General features: G+C 34.4%; 1 pseudogene; it reads right to left on the bottom strand.

Moving 5' to 3' along the window:
• Nucleotides 1-2530: 2530 nt before the first annotated feature.
• On the bottom strand, nucleotides 2531-8526 carry LOC111155518 (annotated as a pseudogene).
• Nucleotides 8527-8727: the final 201 nt, after the last annotated feature.

The following is an 8727-nucleotide window of genomic DNA, read 5'->3' as shown; positions in this document are numbered from 1 at the left end:
TTTTTTTTTATTAGAAATCCAATTTATCCAACAGATACAGGACAAGTCAGATTTTTAATTTTTTCATCAGTTTTAGTAAGTGGTATTTGTCAAGTAATTTGTCCATTTGTTCTAAATAATTAAATTTATCATAAAAATTTGTCATCATATTTACCTTGTTGCCTTTATAATGACTGTAAGATCTATAGTTAGATTACCCTCTTCTTTTAATGCCAAGATGGGCATAATCTACCCCGCCCTTATTTGTTGATTATTTGTTCTAGGGACTTAGCCCTTTTGTGGGCCTTTTGAAAGAATCAACTTTTGGCTTTGTTAATGTCTTCTATTGTTTGTCTGAATTCCATTGAGTTTTATTATTTCTTTTATTCTGCTTACTCTCACTTTAAGTTTCTCTTCTTTTTTCCTAACTAAAGTCAAAACTTAGTTGATTTTAATTTTTTCTCCTTTTTATTAATGCATTTAAAATGATAAATTTCTCTTGAAGTACTTCTTTAGCTATAGCCTACAAATTTTGAAGTGCTGTGTTTTTCTTGTAAATCAATTCAAATTTAGTATTCTCACTTGTAATTTTAAAAAATTTAGTCCATGGATTTTTTTTTTAGAAATACCTTATTAACTTTCTAAATATTTTTGCCTTTCCTAGGTATCTTTTTCATTTCTTACTTAATCTATTATTGTCAGAGATCATATAGTGTAAGATTTCAATGTTTTGGAATTGGTTAAATTTTATTTTATGGTTCAATATATGATCTATGTTGAGCCAGATATAATCAAAAAGAATGTGCATTCTGAAGTTGTTTGTAGTGTTCTATAGATATCTATTAGTTTAGCTTGGTCAATTGTGTTTAGACCTTCTGTATCTTTACTGGATATAAATATATGATTTATAAATGTATAAATCATATATATATATATATATATATGATTTAATAATTACTGTGAGAGAATGTTGAAATCTTTAACTATGATGTGAATTTGTCTCTCTCTTCCTTTATCTTCACCAAGTTTTGTTTTGTGTTTTTTGAAGGTATGCTATTAGATCAATATGTATGTAGGATTATTATATATTCCTGATGAAGTAGATTTTATTATCAGCAAAAATTGTTCTTCTTCAACTTTAGTAATACTCTTTTCCCTGAAGTTATTTTGGTCTCACCTTAATATAGCCATGCCTGCTTTACATGGTTTATGGTTTTCATGAAATATCTTTTTGCATCCTTTTAGTTTCAACCTTGACTATATCTTTATATCTAAAATACATCTCATGTAGTAGTACATAGTAGAGTCTTGCATTTTCCAAATTCATTTTGACAAACTCAACCTTTTTATTTGATCATTTAGATCATTTGCTCTTAATGTAATTATTATTATGATTGGGTTTTATTACTTTTAAATGATTAGTAAGGGATTAGAGTATACCTCAAACTTATCAAAGTCCATTTGAATCAATTTTATACCACCTCACACTTAATACCTCACATGTCTACTTCACACTTCACATCTAATTCTTCACATTTCACAGTGTACAAATATAATACACCTGCCCCAGTATAATTCCATTTACTCTCCAATCTTTGCCTTAATGTTGTCACGCTTTTATTTCTACATGATGAATAAACCCTACCTTACAATAGTATCATATTCATTTTAAATGATCAACTATCACTTAGGAAATCCTAAAAGGAAGAGGAAGCATAGCCTTTTATATTTATTCATTCATTTACCATTTTTTGGTGGTCTTCATTCTTTCCTATAGACCCAAATTTCCATGTGGTATCACTTCCCTTCTGCCTTAAAAATAGCCATAATTATTTCTTAAAACTCAGGTCTATCAGAATACATTTTTATATTCTGTATCCCACTTTTGACTTATCTGAAAATGTCTTGTTTATGTTAATTTTGAAGGACATCTTTTCTAGAATGTATTTTAGAATTCTGAATTTTTTATTATATTTTATTTTGTTTTTAGCATTTAAAAAATATTGTTCCACTGCATTCTGCATTTCATTGTTTTGAATAAGAAATAAAGCTTTATTTGTGTTGTTATTTTCCTCACATGTAATTGTTTTTGATTTAGCTTATTTCTGTATATTTGGCTTTCAGAAGTTTGGCTATAATGATCTTAAAGTGGTTTAGTTTGCATTTATCTTACTTATGGTGCACTGAGATTCTTGAATGTATAAGTTGACATTTTTTATCAAATCTAGGAAAATGTGAGTCAATCTAGGAAAATTTGAGTCATCCTTTTTTTTTTTGAAATGAACTTTTTTTTACTATTTTTTTAAAGGTTTATTTATTTATTTTAGAGAGAGAACATGGGCACAGGCAGGAGAGAGGCAGAGAGAGAGGAGAGGGACTCTCAAGCAGATTCCCTGCTGAGTGCAGAGTCTGACTTAGGGCTTGATCTCATGACCATGAGATCATGACCTGAGCAGAAATCAAGTCAGACACTTAACCGATTGAGCCACCCAGGAACTACTTTTTATTACTTTTTATTACTTTTATATACAGAAAACTCAACAGTGTACACTTAGCCCAGTTTGGTGACAAGTTCTTTAGGCTTTGTCTTTCCCAACTTGGCAATGTGAGCTAATTACTTTGGACCCAGAACATTGCCTCCCCACTGACAATGTGGATCTTATCATATCTGTCATTATAATTGGTCCTTACCAGCTTAGCCAGAGCTCCTTTGCCTTCCAAGTTAACCTGGTTGAAGGCAAGGGTAGTGTAGGCCTTCCTGTTGACCAGATGCCCAAGCCTGGCCTTCCTCCTAATAATGCAGTAGAGAACCTCCATCTTACAACACAGGACAGGCAGGAAGACAACCAGCTCAATGGGATCCACATCATGTGCAATCATTACCAGCTGAACCTTCTTGTTTTCCACCAATGTGATGACAGTATTATCCCCAGCTCAAAGGACAGATGGCCTCTTAGTGGGGACATCCCCTTTGTCAGCAGCTTTCTTCTCAGCCCAGACTAACAATCTCTGCTTCTTCTCTTGCTTTGTCTCTGGTCTATATTTGTGGGTCAGCTTAAGTAGTTGAGTAGCTGGCAGTTCAAAGCCTGGATGAACTTGTTGATCACAGAAGGCAATTTTAGACATTTATGGAGAATTGCCCTGTGTGCCTGCAGCCAGATATAGCAGGACCATCTGACAAAGGGGGTGAGGTCCTTTTGGACTGTCTGATGCCAAAATTCTTGGGCCTTTTCTCAACAGGAGAATGACCACATTCTTGGCCTCCTCCTTCTTCATAAAAGCAGGAGCAAGGGCCTCCTTCTTCCCCTTAGTCTTCTTTCCTTTTGGCACCTTGAATAGTTGAAGGAGAGAGCTCTTTATTTCTTAAAATATTATCATTCACTTCTTCTGGGATTCTAATTCCAATAGAAATTAGAAATTACATATTGTGCTATAGATTTCCAAGGATCTTTGCTTTTCTTCCACCTTTTCCTCTTTCCATTTTTCAGATTGAGTTATTTTTATTAATCTGTCTTCTTGGTCCTGACTCTTATTTTACTTTCAGTCAACCATTAATTCTTTCTGCTGAATTTAAAAAATTCTAAGCCATTGTAGTCTTTTGTCCAAGAATTCCATTTCCTTTTTTCTTTCTCTTTCTGTTTCCATCTCTCTGCTGAGATTCTCTAATAATTCATAATTAAGACAATATTTTCTTTAAATACTTAGACATATTTATTATATCTGTTTTATTGTTACTGTCTTAACTCCATCATCTGCTTTACCTTGAGATATGTTATCTGCTTTTTTCTTGACTATTGGTCACTTTTTTTTTAATGTCTAGTAGTTGTTATTACATTCTCAATAGCATAGATAATACATCTTAGAGTCTTAAGATTCTGTTATCTTTTTCCTGGAAAGTGTTGCTATTATTCTGATAGGCCATCCAATTACTAACTAATCAAGTTGAACTTGTGTAGAGATGGTTTCACTTTAGAGTTTTTTTAGGTCATATCTGGAGTAGACCTTCCTCTGGGATATGGTTCTTATTGCTAAAATAAGTGGTTTTTTTTGTTGCTGGATGCCAAAGTGTTAGCAAATTCTTTCCTTTCCTACTGGACTGGAACTCCAACATCTTCCAGCATTGCTCAAATTCTGGTAACTTAATTTTACTTTCTACTCTATTGCTGCTCTCCAGGAAGCCATTCACTGCTCACCTTGTGCATACTCAGCTAAACCCTTAGCCAAGAACTTGTGGAGAGACCACATGGAGACTTCTGGGATCTACTCCACTGCACGGCTGTCCTTCCCAGCACCCTGCATCACATATTCTAGTGACTTTAAAAGCCTTATACTTGATTTCTACTTTCTCCACTCAGAAAGATCATCATGCTTTGCTTGGGCTCCAGCTCCCTGTGCCAGAGTCAGGGTATTTTCCCTAGACAGAGAGTTGGCATGATTGTAAGTCTTTCTTCTCTCAGGGATAGCAGCCTGGCACTAACTGTTTTTCAATTCGAGCAACAATTGCCTCATATATTTTGTCCAGTTTTATAGTTACTCTCAATAGGAGAGTTAGTTTTGCATCATTTACTGAATCATGGACGGAATCAGACTTCCCTGGCTGAGGATTCTTAAATGTAATCTGATTCTTTACTGAGATGTATGGTTCTTTGATCTTCCTGTAATTACCAGGCTACCTGTATTATCTTGACTATTCCTTGCCATTGACCACTTCTCCAACCATGGCTTTGTCTCTCAAAAGTCTTCTCTCCCTTTCCCCCTTTTTTAACTCATGAAAAAATCACGAGATCATTTTATGTGGAGTGGATGTATATGACTTTAAGATCTAAAAATGGCATATGTTAGTGGCAAAAAGTGAACTCAACTTTAACATAACTTTAAAGTGTCTATAGTACATCATATGAGTACTTGGTTTTTCATCTCCATGTATCACATAATTTGCATTTATTGATAAACCCTTGGATTCTTCTTAAGCAGATAACAGTTACAGAATACATTTTTGGGTTGTAGAAGAGAAAACTGTGTCCTGAGAAGTTTGCTTACTTTGAGGGTGGTAATAAACCTACTTTTACATTGTCATTTCCATTCAGAGTAATTTGTGTAAATATTGGCATCCATCAATTTCCTTATTTTCTTTCCCTTTTCCTTCTTTTCTCTTTCCCTTTCTTCTATTTCTCCTTCAATCACTATTTACAAACAGACTTTTAGGTGCTTGGAAGCCTAAAATAACAATATCTCTTGGGGTATTCCACAGTTTCTTAAACTCTCAGCATTATCTTAAATTTCATGACAGGACTAAAATATCCCCCAGAATTTTGCCATCTTTCTAGGAGCAAAAGTAATGACAGTGATATTGGATGTCTTCTGGTCTCTGGCCTCAATGATCAAAAGTAGGTACTTCAGCAGCTTACTGAGGAATCCCTGTGAACAATCAGATAAATGATTCACATCAATAAAAAGTACTCCTGGGAGGTCTATCCAAGAGGAACAATGAATCAGAACTTTGCTGTTTAATCAGGGACATCTACTTTGTTCTGATATGCTCTGCATTTTTATTTATTTATTTTTCAATAGTGGAGATTTCCAGTTTTTATTTGAAAACATCCCAGGATAGATCTAATTGTCTAAGGAATAATGCAAAATTCTTGAGATGGTATTAATTTGTAGAACTTGGTTAACACATGTAATTGTGTTCTTTTTCTTTATTCTACTTCTATATCTTTTCATATTAGTAATTCAAAGTAATATATAGTGATAGAGGTAAAGGTGTATATCATAGTATTCTCTCATGTAAGGGATTACTTTCTTCCTTTTACTAGTGTTTTTTTATTACACTAATTATACTTTAATATAGACTTACTATTCAAAATATAGACTTACTATTCACACTCCATAATCAGAGTAAAGCATTTCCTTAATTTCCTCTCTCAATTCGAATGGATTTCTTTTACTATGTATGTATTTTATTTGTGTCCAGTTTAAATTTTTAAAATGTGTTGAAAAGCACCTCTAGGTGTGTGGGAAACATCTAAAAATTAAATAACAATGAGGCTTATAACTCCCAAGAACTTGGAGATCCCTCCCCTAAACTCTCAAAGCTTGATCCCTATCTGCTACTCATTATATGGTGTCATCTTGACATTTAGAAAAATTATCTATAGCAGTCATCTAAGCTACAATGAAACTTTTTTTGTCTATAAAATATTTCACTTGCCAGATCTTTTGATCCTGAGTTCAGTGTTCTTACTTTATACCAAGGAAACTCATTTTCACTTTTGCACCTCTTTTAAGGTCTCGAACGTTCTTAAAATTCAATAGTGGAATATAAGCATTAGTTAGTTTTTTAGAGACACAGACTCTATTATTTTCTCTCCATTTTTTGTTTTGTTTTCATTGCTGTAGAAATCTGTAGCAATTTTGAGACAATTTATTGTCCACACACTAAGATAAGTAAAGGATGGATCAATGACTTCTTCACCCATTCACTTCACTCTGTGAGCAAGAGATTGCGCTGAGCGCATGCATGTGGCAAACGGTGTAATATTTCCAGCTGTGCCCCCAAATATGAAAGGAAAACAGATGCACATTGGCATTTGGGGATTAATTCATAGCTACATAGGAATGCAAGGTACAGGGAACCCCCACCCCATCCCTGTAGTTAATAAATTTGTACACAGATGAGATAGAGGAGGCCCATGCTCTAAGGCCAAACCCAAAAAAGCTATTTCTGACTGTTCCCAGCCTAATCCCTTTTCAGTTTCACAATCATGAAGGGGTTTGCAATTATTCTGTTTACAGCATTTCTCTCTTCTATAGGAACTCACTGTGTGAAAGTCGCAAGGACTTGCTTTGTAGGGGGAGGGTAGTGTCTTTGGTAAGTTGGTCTCCACTAGCTACAGTGCAAAGGCCTTCAAGACCATTTATGTAATAGCAGATCAGGTTCTAATCAACTACAGACGCTATACATAATCCTTCCATTGGATTCAGAGTCCAGGTTATGAGTAGACATGTTGGGTTTGTCACTGATGAAATATTCCTCTAAAAGGAAGGACAGCATTTGAGCTCGGGCATGTTTAGCTTATTACTAATTTTACTCTCTTGATTGACAATGTTGTTAATAACTTGTGACCTGATTTGTGTTAGTTCGTGGGTATAAGAAGAGAATCAAAATGAGGAAAGCAGAGAATTTACCCTCTGCAGTACTGTGTTTCATGAACAGTATGAAACTCCTATTGGTGAGACATGTGACTCTTTTAGTCATTCTTCTATAAATATGGAGCCAAGAGCAACCCACCACAAATATTTAAACTCAATCATACCAGTTATTAGATGTCATGTAAATAATGAAAGGAAAAAGATGAGCTGGTTTAAATCATAAATAATGAAAGGAAAAATATCAGCTGACTTAAATTCTTTTTCTTAAATAATCTGTGTAATTAGAAACAGACATTGTCTCTCTCTCTCTTTACCAACTTTTTAAAAAAGTCAAAATGCTATGCCTTCTATAACTTCTCATTTTTAAAAATTTGGGGGGTATATAAAAATCTATGCAATTTCAACTTTTTATTAGTCAAATAAAGACCAAAATCTAACTTAAACTAAATATACAAATAGATTAAAATACAAAGTTAAGGATTAACTCCCACTTTGTAATTGTAAGTAAACTACCCCTTTGTCAGGGATATTTGTTTTACCATCTTTATTTCAGAAATATTTCATAACCTCTGTGAAGAATTTATTTACTATGTTGAAGATGTGGTTGTTCCTACAACTCCCTAAGATTTTTTTTTTTTTTTTGGTACTTAGGGAAATATAAGCACATGTGAGAAAAAAGAAAACCCAAATAAGAATAAAATAAAATAAATAAATACAAATAAAAGTAGGAATAAGAAAGAAGTTTTAAATACTATACAAATAAAAAAGATAAAAGGGTGATATCAGAAAAAAACTATTAAGTAACATTAGAATTATACTTCACACCATTTTTATGGTTAGCAACAACAACGACAAAAAGAAAGTTTGAGGGGATGATGATTTTGTCAAGTTGGAGGTAAATTTTACTCAGAAATAAACAAAATGACAGTAGTTTCAAAATATTCCATGCCTGTTATTTTTTAAAAATATTTATTTATCAATTTGATTTTTCTGATTTATTTGATTTTGATTGATTTGATTTGATTTGATTTGTTTGATTTATTAATTCTCCCTGGAGAGGGAGAAGCAGACTCCCTGGGGAGTAGAGAGCCCCATGCAGGGCTCCATCCCAGGACCCCTGGATACGACCTTTAACCAATGGAGCCACCCAGGCTCCCCTGTTCCATGCCCTCTAGTTCTGACACTCTAGCCTGATAAAGAAATGTTACCTTAGCAATCCTTGTCTTTGCTGCTAGCACTACAAATGGTGAAAAATGTTGCTGAAGGAAAACCACCAGCAGGACCAACAGGTTCATCAGCCCGAGGTTCTGTGCTTCCACTGCTAGTCGTGGCCTGCGCATTTTCTAGCATCTCACCTCCACAAATGAGCACCGCTATCTTCAGCCCCCAGTACATCTGTCGTACAAGCTTCCGATCAGAGCATAGAAATAGGGACAAATGCCACCCTCTCCCATGCACTTGCTGCTCCACCAACTGTTAGCAATTGCCTGGCATGTTTTCTACTTTCTCAGTCTCTCAGTTCCTGTGTTTCTGGAAGGTAGCTGACAGGTAAAGAGTATGAGTTTCTTGCCAAAATCCCCCCCCCACCCACTGTGC

The sequence above is a fragment of the Enhydra lutris genome, unplaced genomic scaffold (assembly GCF_002288905.1).
Source record: "Enhydra lutris kenyoni isolate GAN:26980312 unplaced genomic scaffold, ASM228890v2 scaffoldscaffold42, whole genome shotgun sequence".
NCBI lineage: Eukaryota > Metazoa > Chordata > Mammalia > Carnivora > Mustelidae > Enhydra > Enhydra lutris.
The sequence above is the reverse complement of the archived record's forward strand: the minus strand, read 5'-3'. Positions and strand labels throughout refer to the sequence as shown.